Here is a 13,096-nt window from a genome sequence, read left to right as displayed (position 1 = left end):
ATTTATAAAACCTAAATCACCTCACACTAGGGTAGCATAGCTAACATAGTATAGTGGCTCTAGGATCGTCCACAGGGATGGGTTTTCATCATACAATTGACATAAATGAAGGGAATAAAATGGTGTTTTTTCTTATGAAAATTAGCTTTTAAAGAAAATGGAATTGTGGTTGAAAAAGTTTGTTTTTAGGTTAAGCAAAAATAATAGGTAAATTTAACTATAAAGAAAAGGTCTCTTGGAGCTTTAGGTCACTAGGATCAAGTTCCTTAGGCAAAGGGGGATTCTGGATCTTCTCCTCGAATTAAGAATAATAACATAAAGGATGGTTGTCTCCCGAACCAGTTTTATATTTAGCAATTAAGATTTGATCCAACGAATTCATGAGAAATGGTAATTGCTTCCCATTAATGGCTTCAAACACTAAAGACCCTCACCTTGAACCACCTTCCAATGGCTCAAAAATGATAACTAATAGACATCCATGGATCTAGCAATAAGCATCCATAGAATCCATAAAGCTTACCAAGTATTGGCCATTCAAGGTGATTCTCACCTTGAACCACCTTCCAATGGCTCGTAAATGATAACTAATAGACATCCATGGATCTAGCAATAAGCATCCATAGAATCCGAAAACCTTACCAAGTATTCGCCTTCAAGGTGATTTAAAAGGATTTAAAGCTAAACCTTGAAATAAAAACCATTAATGGTTAACAACTACTTTCATTTAAAGCAAGGACAACTCCCACATTTGAATTCGGGTCTTTCACCTAGCTTCCATCACTCCAAGAAACGTAAAACCTATCCACTCATCCCCTGAGAAATCATCCTCAGAGGTTGTTTGGCTAGAAAGAAAAATGAGAACAAAATGAGAAGGTAAGGCAGAGCAAAAGCTCTGTATATTTCTTACTACAGGAATTTTACAAGTGTTTAATGAAAAAAAAAAAAATCCTCTCTTCTCTCCCCCTTATATATCTGCTACCTAAAAGATATAAAAAAAAATATATAAAAGAAAATATCTAGGTTGGTTACAAGGAGAAACTAGGAAATTACACAAAATATCTTAAGATAAAAATCTAACGGAGTCGGTGCATAGGAAGATTTCGCATACCATGCGAAATTTGGCATGGTGTGCGAAATCCTCTGGCTGCCTCAAGAGGTTTCGCATGGTGTGCGAAATTTCACACAGCCATGCGAAACTGCTTGTTGTTGGATTTCTTTTTCTGGCTTTCCTCCTTGCATCTCTGATTAGCTTGGCAAAGGGCTATGAAGTGCTCTAAAGCTTGGATTCTTCATGCATTTGAGCTTTAACTTGCATTGCCATGGATTTCACCAACTTCTCCCTCATTCTTGGCTTGTTTCAATGATCAAATAGCTACCAAAAACACCAAAACTTGCCATAAACTGATTAGTAACCTTTTCTAGGTTCCTTAATGTGCCAATTGAGTTAAAAGGCATTAACTACTACTCAAAAGTCTTTAAAACAGTTAGTTTCAAGCTATGAAATAGTACTTTTTGAGTGGTAATCAACAACCAATGGATTTCACACACCATGCTAAATTTCGCATGGTATGCGAAATCTTCCTGTGCACCGACTTCGTTAGATTTTTATTTTCAGATATTTTGTGTAATTTCCTAGTTTCTCCTTGTAACCAACCTAGATATTTTCTTTTATATCTTTTTATATATCGTTTAGGTAGCTTATATATAAGGAGAGAGAAAGAGGAAGAGAGATATGTATGTTTTTCATTAAACACTTGTAAAATTGCGGTAGTAAGAAATATACAGAGCTTTTGCTCTGTCTTTCCTTCTCATTTTTGTTTTCACTTTTCTTTCTAGCCAAACAACCTCTGAGGATGATTTCTCAGGGGATGAGTGGCTAGGTTTTACGTTTCTTGGAGTAATGGAAGCTAGGTGAAAGACCTGAATGCAAAGATGGGAGTTGTCCTTGCTTTAAATGAAAGTAGTTATAAACCATTAATGGTTTTTATTTTAAGGTTTAACTTTAAATCCCTTAAAAGCACCTTGAATGGCCAATACTTGGTAAGCTTTTTGGATTCTATGGATGCTTATTGCTAGATCCATGGATGTCTATTAGTTATCATTTACGAGCCATTGGAAGGTGGTTCAAGGTGAGGGTCTTTAGTGTTTTAAGCCATTAATGGGAAGCAACTATCATTTTCCATGAAACCTTTGGATCAAATCTTAATTACTAAATATAAAACCGGTTCGGGAGATAACCATCCTTTATGTTATTATCTCCAACGCAAGGAAAAGATCCAGAATCTCTCCCTTTGCCTAAGGGACTCAATCCTAGTGACTTAAAGCTCCAAGAAACCTTTTCTTTGTAATTAACTTCACTTATTGTTTTTGCTTAACTTAAAATCAATCTTTGCGTCCACAATTCCATTTTCTTTAAAAGCTAATTTTCATAAGGAAAAGCATCATTTTATTTCCTTCACTAAGTCAACTGTACGATGAAAACCCATCCTTGCGGACGATCCTAGAGCCACTATACTATGTTAGCTATGCTACCCTAGTGTGAGGTGATTTAGGTTTTATAAATTTTGTTGATAACACCCATCTGAACCAGAATCAAATGGCACGACTGCAATGGGGACAAATTAATAACCATAAATTTTTTTAGGAATTATATGCAAGATGTATGTGATAATTTATACTCTGATCATTTTTGTTATGCTATTTAGATACCAAGTATGCTAGGGTTTCTTTCTTTTATTATTTATTACTATAATTTTTATTTAACCCTTCATATCTTATGGAAACACATTATGAGTTATCTATGCTATTTAGGTACACATCTTACCTTCACATCTTAATTTCATAAATTATGTATTGCTTTCTATGTGATCGCTAACATGTTTAGCATATCTTTTTTATTGTTTGTTTGACTTGCCATGTTTGATTAAGAGACTAGGGTAAAATGCATGATGTGTGTTTTATTTTCCAAACTAACCATTGATGTCTTGTGATAGTGCTTAAGTTGTGGTTCGGGTATGCAATACAATATTTTCTTTATGATTGTATTTTGAATTCTTGTTTGGCATGCTAGTGTTAATAGAGTTTTGAAATCACCTTAGTCCATCTAAGTATCCATAATCAACTGATTCATTGCCATATTTTCCTCAACTCAACTAGTAGAGACCTCATTAGGGTTTAGAGGGGTGTTACTTCTTTAGAGGTACCTTCCCGATAGATAACCTAATCCTCAAACCCAAACTCGGGTTTTTCGTAGACAGCTTTTCCAAAAGTCAAGATTCATTTTTAAGGGTTTTATTCTTACTTGATTTCTTTTTTAAAAAATAAATAAATAAATAAAAGTAAGTGGTGACTCCAAGTTTTTACAAAAATATTGTTTTTCACCTTAATCAAAATCGAGTCTCGCCAGTCGAGTGGAACGCATCATGAAAAATGTAGGTCCACAAGAAGATGTTAGGATCGAGCCCTTAAAATCATGACTTGATGTAATAAACCCTTTAAAATTTATTATTTATTTAATAAAGTTCCAATTCAATTTTATCTATTTTATTTCCTGCATTATACCTTATAAGCACTCTAACCTATATATTTTGCATTGTTCGTGACTTGGATGCATTAGGAGTTGCATGGAAGATTTTAGTCACAAGTGTCTTTTAAATAGATGACTTGTTCATAACCAGTTCATAGGTCTAGGCAAGCTATTAAAGGTTGTAATGCACCACCTCCTAATTGGAGGGATGACTCATCTTAGCTATCAGGATGAGTTTCCTATGGTGAGTGTACTAGTGTGTATGGTTACATATTGGATAAGACCTATGATGAGTCATGACTTAAGGCTATCAAGTAGTTATGACCTTACTAAGTTGTTTCATTGTGTTGTACCTTAACCTTGAGAGAATATTGAGCTTGTGGTGAAGTTAGCAATGTCGCTAACCTATGGGTGAAATCGTAAGCTGATCATATATTACCTATGGATTAGGTCATTGTTAATAGAAACTGGTAGTAATAGGTATTCTCAATAGAGACACCATGATATCTCTTGGGATTAAGACAGTGTGTCCCCTTAGGTGATCCTAAGGAGTTGCATTCATGGAAACTATAGTCATAGTAATTCCTTAAATGGAACTTGACATAAGCTCTTTGAGAGCTAAGACATGTCAATTGAACACACGACAAGAGGATCTATAACTCAAGGATAGTAGAGATAATCTTGAAAGGCTGATAACTTTCACCTTGTTAGACTACAAACACTAGTTCATGGGGAGACTGAACGTAATGGACACGACCCAAGCACTTGTTGTCTCATTGTTATTTACATAGGATATTGGAGTTCGGTTGATTTTCTATAATGAGATGTTGAATCAACTTCAAAATTGGATTCTAAGGGAGCCAATATTCCTATGGGTCCAAATGGTTCTTACTCTAAGCTCATATACCTTGTCAGCATGGGTTATGAGGATCAGATTAGCTTTAAGTTCACTTTTATGCATAAAGGCATTTTAATAATTACGTAAGGTTGCATAGGAATAAGTGAACAAAGTCTTTGGATTAGGATAACTGATTAATTAGTAGGACTTGTTGGGTTAATTAATCAATTAGGACCCATTTTGGGCTAGATTAAGTGACTCGAGTCCTTAGTGGGCTTAAGTCACTTAATCCTAGTAAGGAACCCTATAAATACTTCCTTATGGGTTAAGGTTTCCATAGTTTTTTCTAAAGAGTTTTCTTCCACCTCTAAAGAGAAAGAGAGAGTCATAAACTCTACCCTCCCTTTTATCCCCACCAAAAGTATGTTAAGATCAAGGTTTGAGTCATCAAGTGGAAGACTTCAGGTTTACGAGACTTCTATGATTTTGTTCTTTGTCTTCACCACATGGATTTGATTTGAGAATATTTGAATTTGAATTATGGTTTTAATTAACACTTTTTGAATCCTTTTAAAGTTTAAAAATTTTATTTTTCCATTGTGCATATGATTTAGAAAAGCCTAGGATAGTTATACATGTTCCTAACCTAATTCGAGCTTAGAAAACAGAAAGATCCAAGTTTTTCCCATTGATTGGTATCAAATCCATAGGTTAGCAATCATGCTACAACCATTCTAGGGTGTGCTAACTTGGTTTTGTAAGTATTAGTTTATCACATGGCCCTAAAGATAATTAATGTGCACTCTTTATTATGATCTTGTTGTAATTTGATGATTATAATTGTGATTTCTTTTTATTAAGGTTGCAATAAACTACTTAGATTATTATTTAATTTTCCTATATGGGTTTCGAGCCTCATAAGAGGCATAGGATTTTTGTTCTTTTGTAAAAATTCCTGTTTTTATCTTAGAATGATTTGTAAACTCCATATCTTTAGAGTATAGGATTTTGTTGTAAAAATCTAGTTTTTATCATTCTTTGTAACCTATGGAGAGTATGGAAGCAATCCGAAGCATCATAAAGTCATCGTGCATAGTACCCTACTGGAAAAAAAAAAATCTTTTTGCAGAAAACAGCCACCAAAAACTCAAGAACTAGTTCTCAAATTCTGGAATTTGGCAATAGCACTCAAGCGGTGAGATTAGCACTTGCGTGCCTCAGGTGCTTAAGTAGTGCATTTAACGACAGTAAGTTGCATCTAGTGGTGACATCATCTAGCACACCAAAAGTGCTTCAAGTGTTCTTCAAAAATAATTTTGGCACTCAAGTGCTCATGACAATTGTTTGGCATTTAAGGAAATTTTTTGGGATCTTTTTCCAAAATACTAACCCTATTTTGTTACAGGAATAATTTAGTATTTTTAGATCTTTAAAATCCAAATTTTTGGGTTATTAAATAAGCAACAGGATCCCTAGGTATAACCACCACCAGATAACCAATCATACAAACTCAATAACCAATTAACCAATCTATCTAATATATTCAATATCTTCAACTCGAATATATGCAAGAATAAATATAAACCTTTTAGAATAGTCCTAAAAGATATTAGGTTAAAACAAATTATCCTATTCCAGGCAATTCAAACGTAATATCAAATGGATATGCAATGAGACAAATGATTTTTTACTTCGAAAGCCCCAACAACTTGTGGAGATAAAAAAAAAAACCAAGAGGTCTAAGACCTATCAATCGAAATCCACCTAGATAATGACTTTTCCTTTTTTATTGACTACCTCGCATAAGTCTTGACAAAAATTCACCCTATTGTTTCTTTCTTTTACCAAATTCTTGATTTTTGTAAAAAATTATTGAATTTCATGACATTTTTAATTCTTTTAGCTATATAATCCAATTCATCCCTAGTTATTTATTTGGCATTTTAGTATCTTTTCCTCATTCTAAGAAGCCTTAAAGGCAATGTCTTTAGGCTTTTGAGAACTAGGTAGGGTCATCTCATATGCTTGTATAAAGCCAACAAGTTCATCAACTCTCCTGGAATCAATGTCCTTACTCTCCTCTATTGTAGTAACTTTAGGTCTAAATCTCTTTAGGAGAGATCTCAATATTTTTCTAACTACCTTTGAATCTAGAATAGGTTCTCCAAGGTTAAAAAAGAAATTAACTATACCACTTAGTTTAGAATAAAAGAAAGAAAAGTTTTGATTTTCATGCATCCAAATATTCTCAAACTTAGTAGTAAGCATTTACAATTTAGAAACTTTAACTACAGATGTATCTTCATGAGTGACTTGAAGAATATCCTATGCTTCCTTAGCAGGAGTACACTTTGCAATCCTAGCAAACTCATTTAGACAAACTCCATTAAAGATACTAAATAAAGCCCTAGCATTGACTTCACTCATTTCATTATCAACTTTGTCCCAATATTATTTAAGTTTTAGTTATCCAGATGATCTTCCATGAACATCAAGAATCAATGGGGATCCACATCCATATTCCATTGAATGCCATACCCATTCACCTTGCATTTAAAAAAAAAACTTCATCTGAGATTTCTAGTGGGAATAGTTACTCCCATCGAAGTAAAGTGGACTATTCAAATGTGCTTTTGTTTTTTATTGTTCCATACTGGACTTATAAGATCAATAAAAATTTGATTTTTATCCTACATGATCAATAAAAATTTTATTATTAACCAAAATTATCAATAAAATTTCATTTTTAATCAATAGAATAAGAAATAGATTTTTATCCCGCTCTAATACCTATTGAAAAAGCCTCGAAGTTTAGTAAGGTAACACCTAAAGAGGGGTGAATGGGTGTATTTAAAAATTTAAATAAAGGTTTATATGTTTTAACTAATTTTTTTTCCTACTAGTAGTCAAGCATTATCAATTCAATCAAATATAAGTAATGTAAACAAGATAATGAAAAATATAAGCAATAAGGCACAAGGATTTTTACGTGGAAAACCTCAACACTAACTGTGGATATAAAAAAACCACGAGATTTAAAACCGCTAATCTAAATCCACTATATGAGATCAAGTTACACAAATTTACCTGACTGTTTTACCCTACAGACTTTCTCTTCAATACTGACAATTTGATTCACATCCACAATGGAGCAACCTTCATTTGCTCCAGTGAATACATTTCAACCTTGGTGAAAGAATGAAGGTCTTCAACCCAAGATTCAAAGCTTGAATCCTTGAATAGGAGATTAGGAATGGTGTGGCTCATTAATCTTTCTTTCTAAAGAAACCCTCTTTAAAGAAAATAAGATCTCTTACCCTCAAAGGGTTATAATCATTGGGATTAAGCCCCTAAAAGCAAGACATGATGTAACAAAGTTAAACTTAACTATCACCTTACTATCATTTTGGTGTATTAACATTGATTGAAATATTCAACTCATGTCTCTTACATTGTACACGACTTGTGTGCATTAAGGGTTGCATAGAAGATACAAGTCATGGGTTCTTATAAGTAGATAAGTTGTCAACAATCGGTTAATGGATTTAGGCAATCCAGTAGAGACTATAGTGTATTACCTCCTAATTAGAGTGATGGCTTATCTTGGCTGTTAGGATAGGTTTCCCATGGTGAGTTCACAAGTGTATGAAATGCACACTAGATAGGACCTACGGTGAATCATGACATAAGGCTATCAATTATTATGATTCACCAAGCTACTATATTGCATGGATTCTCAACCATGAGAGGACATTAAGCATGCGCCAAAATCAACAAGAGGCTTTAACTTATGAGTGAGGCTTTAAGCATGGATTCTCAACCATGATTGGGTCACTTTTGATGAAGGTTGGTGGCAATAGGTATTCTTAATAGAGGCACCATGGTATCTCATGGGATTAAGTCAGTGTCTCCCCTTGGGTGATCCAAAGAACATGTGATCATGAAATCTATAGCCACAATTATTCCTTTATTAGAATTTGACAAATGCTCATTAGAGCTAGAGTATGACGTTGATCACATAATAAGTAGGATTTGCAACTTAAGGATTTGAGAGGTAATCTTGATAGGTGATAACACTACCTTGTTAAATTACGGACACCAATTCATGGGAAGTCTACATGCAATGGATAGTAGGTCATGGACCTGATCACTTCATGTCTCGTTGTAATATACATAGCGTGCTAGAGTGAAAGTTGGCTTTTTATAATAGGATGTTGAGTTAATTTCATAATTTAACTATGAGAAAACCAGTACTCCTATAGGTCCTAGTGGTTCCCACTTTAAGCTCATATTCTTTGATGGCACAATTTATGAAGGCTGGATGAGTTTTTTTAGCTCACTTTTGTAAATAAAAGTGTTTTGGTAATTACATAAGGATACACAAGGATAAGTGAGTGGTATCTCTGGATTGAGTTAATTGATTAATTAGGGGCCTTGTATGGTTAATTAATCAATTAACAACCTTTTTTGAGCTAGATTAAGTGATCAAAGCTCATGGTGGACTTAAGTCATATAAGCTCAATAGGAAGCTTATAAATACCCCTTCGGGGGTTAAGGTTTCCATGTCTTGCCATTTTTTCCTTACAATCTAAAGAGAAAACTCTAGTCTCCATTCTTGAAATTTCAACCATCTTAATACCTAGACATAAGGAAGAGTCATCTGGTGGAAGATTTGGGTGTTCGAGAAGCGTACTGGAATCACATGGATCGTTTGCATGAGAACCGCACAAGATGTGTACAAGTCGCGTACACGAGAATCGAATAGGATGTGCATATGCCACATGCACAAGAATTGCATGAGACACGCACATGGGTGGATGCATAAAGAGAGATTCTCCAGTTTTTCTAGGCATGTTCTTCACCTTAGGAATTTGATTTGGGAACTTCCAGATCCAGGTATGAGCACTTTTTCTTTAGATCTTTATCCTAATATGATTTTTGAAGCCATTCTTTTCCGTTACATTATATTTAAAGATCTCTAAGGATATATGTATACACCCTACGAGATCTAAGGCATGAGAAAGGAGTAATCCAGAAGTTCCCAACAATAATGAGGTATTTATAGTCAAACAACTTGAAGAGTTTCAATTTTGGAAAAGTTCTAAACTAATTTTGAATGAAAAATCTCGACATAATCAGAATGACAACTCAAGCTCACTAAATGACCGCTTGAGCACCTTGAGGGCTTGAGCGGTCTTCAGCATTTAAGTGTTTCAGGCCACTTGAGTGGTCCTACCCTTTTATAAAAACTTTAATCAAAGTTATTTTAAGTTAAAAAACAAACCGATTCTTTCCATATCTTATAAGAGTCGAACTTGCCACAAGTCAAACCTTTTTAGACATACTTATGACTTCCCGATTTGACAAACGGTAACTTTTGATCTTCAATGGAGAGCAAATCACTATCTAAAAGGATTTCTATAGCCGAACATTAAAAGGAACAAAATTGCCAACATACAAATAAGACTCAATGTCCTAACATAAAGGTTTTAAGAATTTGTAACATAAGTTGTAAGAAGTTCTAAACCTCAAGCTAGGTTTTTTAAGCACTTTACAATGTAATTGCTTGATGTAGGAAAGAACTAGTTGAGTAGGTTGGGCTTAAGTAATTGAGGTGCTTTTAGCATACACTCTATTTTCTAAAGCCTTAATCAGTTGAAGTAGAGCCTTAACTAGTTTAGAAACCATCAAACTAATTACTCGATGGACTAAGGGTTTAAGCCTTAACGATAACTTGTTGGTCTTTAAATGCATAACAACTAGTGAATCAATTGAATTGATTGTTCTACTGGTCAAGCCTTTTTTAAGGGTTTTAGGGTCTTCAAGTTGGAAAACTATAAATTGAAGTGTTTTAAAGCATTTATTAACATGATACTTACTACATTGAATTGAAAAACCTTCTTTCTTTTCATTCAAAGATTTTCCAAGTACATTCAATTCTAAATCTACAAATCTTTTTTATGTACATTCAAGTCCTTCCCAGTTTTTCTTGTATTAAGAGCCTAACTTGTTACTAGAATTGGAGTTCATAAATTCACCCTCATTTACTCTTGTAAGAGAAGTTATTCAAGTAGGTAGATCACTTGAAGAGTTTGTGAAGGTTCATTAGAACCTTAAAATCCAAGCGTAGACTTGAAGGCTTATGGTTTAGGTCTTGAAGATAGTGAACTGTTAACTCGGTTAGGAGCTTGAGGAAAGTGGACGTAAGTGACTTGTTTAACCAGTATAAAAGAGTTTGCAATCTCATTCTCTAAATTTCTTGATATTGTTCTTTAGTTATTCATTATCCTCTTCATAATTTGTTTGCAATTGATTATTAAAAAAAAAAAAAAAAACTTAATACCCAAGTCGCCTTCCCCTTCCTCATTAGGGGATTGTTTAAATTGAATTAGCTTATTTTCACAACTAGATTGAGTTTTGAATATTTCATCTGAAAACAATTGGTGCCTAGTGAAAGTAGGTTAAGTCTTTTATAACATTCAATCACCATAATTTAAGTAACCTATCTACCATTATTTAATCATTATCCTTTTCATAACTTAAAAATCTTAACACCTAATTCAACCCTCCTTCACCCCCTTACACCCTCCTCCTTCTTGGATGATTACATAAATTAAATTATCTTGTTTCCATAATTAGATCAAACTTTGACCATCTCATGTTAAAGCTAATTAGTGTCTAGTGAGAGTAGGTTAAGTCTTTTATAGCTTCAACCACCATCATTTTTTGTGCCTTATCCAAATGGCTTAAGACGGGCCAACAACTTCATCTCCCTCAACATGACACTCCTATAACTTGAACCCATGACCTAATACCAATTCTTGGATCGAGCTTTAACCATCTCATATGAAAATTAATTGGTCTAAGCAACAAAAGCAATACCAATTTTTTTTAAAATTGATATTTTAGGGTTAAAGTACTAACCTTTAGGTTTGGATGTTCCCAAACCTTAAATTCCAATTGTTAAAGAAGACCTTGAAGTTGTTAAAAGTCTCGTAAACTCATGATCTTCCGCCCAATGACTCAACCTTGTTCTTGGCACACTTCCGATAGGAAGGAAAGAAGAGTAGAGGGTATGACTCTCTTTCTCTCTGGATGGTGGAAAACAAAAAGTTATGGAAACCCTAACTCCTATGAGGTATTTATAGGGTTCCTAATGAGCTTAAGTGACTTGAGCCCACATAGGCTTGGGTCACTTAATTTAGCCCAAATTGGGTCCTAATTGATTAATTAACCTAATAGGGTTTACTAATTAATCAATTAGTCTAATATAGAAACTTTGTTCACTTCCCCCTATGCAATCTTGCATAATTACCAAAACAACTTTATGCATTAAAGTGAACTTAGAATCAATCCAATCCTCATAATCTGTGCCAACAAGGTATATGAGCTCAAAGTAGGGACCACTGGGACCCATAGGAGTACTAGCCCCCTTAAAATCCAATTCTGAAGTTGATTCAACATCCTACTATAGAGAATCAATTGAACTCCAGTATCTTATGTAAATAACAAGGGACATTACGTGCTTGGGTCCGTGACCTACTATCCATTGTGTTAAGTCTCCCCATGAACTAATGTTTATAGTGTAACAAGGTGAAAGTTATCAGTCTTTCAAGACCACTTCTACTATCCTTGAGTTACAGATCAGCCTATTGTGTATTCAACTGATATGTTTTAACTCTCAAAGAGTCTATGTCAAGTTCCACTTAAGGAACTACTATGGTCATAATTTCTATGTATAAACCTCTTTGAGATCACCCAGGAGGACATACTGTCCCAATCTCTTGAAATATCATGATACCTCTATTGAGAATACCTATTGTTACCGACCCCCATCAACAGTGACCCAATCTATAGAGAATATATAATCAGCCTATGATCTCACTTGTAGGTCAAAGTCACTACTAACTTTAACACAAGCTCAATGTTCTCTTAAGGTTGAGAGACAACATAATGAAGCAACTTAGTGAGGTCATGGCTACTTAATAGCCTTAAGTTATGACTCATTGTATGTTTTGTCCAATGTGTAATACACACTAGCGCACTCACCATGGGAAACGTATCCTGAGAGCTAAGACCAATCATCCCTCCAATTAAGAGATGGTGCACTACAACCTCTAATAGGTTGCCCAGATCCATGAACCGGTTGTGAACAAGTCATCTATTTGCAAGAAACCCAGGACTTAGATCTTTTGTGCGACTCTTAATGCACCTAAGTCACGTGCAATGCAAAAGATACAGACAAGAATGCTTATAAAGTATAATACATAGAATAAGGATAGATAAAAGTGAAACTAGAACATCATTAAATAAATAACGAATTTCAAATTTATTACATTATGTCATGTTTTAAGTGCTTTACCCTAATAGTTGCACCCAAATAAGAATCAAAGTATAAATTAATAAGACCATTGTACAAAATAATAAGATTAAGGTACAAAGTCATGAGATTAATGATACAAAGCAATAAGACTGAAGATACAAAGAAATGAGATCAAAGTTACAAACAATGATATCAAAGGTAAAAAACTGTCAAAAGTCCAATGGGACATCCAAAATGGGGATGAATGGGTGATTTAAAAATTTTAAAAATATTTAAAATATTATTCCTAATTCTTTTAACCCAATAGGAATCAAGGGTTTCCCAAATAACTAAATGGGTTGTATTTAAAATCTTTAGATATATATACATACATACATACATACATATATATATATATATATATATA

Source organism: Vitis riparia, chromosome 3 (genome assembly GCF_004353265.1).
Source record: "Vitis riparia cultivar Riparia Gloire de Montpellier isolate 1030 chromosome 3, EGFV_Vit.rip_1.0, whole genome shotgun sequence".
Taxonomy (NCBI): domain Eukaryota; kingdom Viridiplantae; phylum Streptophyta; class Magnoliopsida; order Vitales; family Vitaceae; genus Vitis; species Vitis riparia.
The sequence above is the reverse complement of the archived record's forward strand: the minus strand, read 5'-3'. Positions refer to the sequence as shown.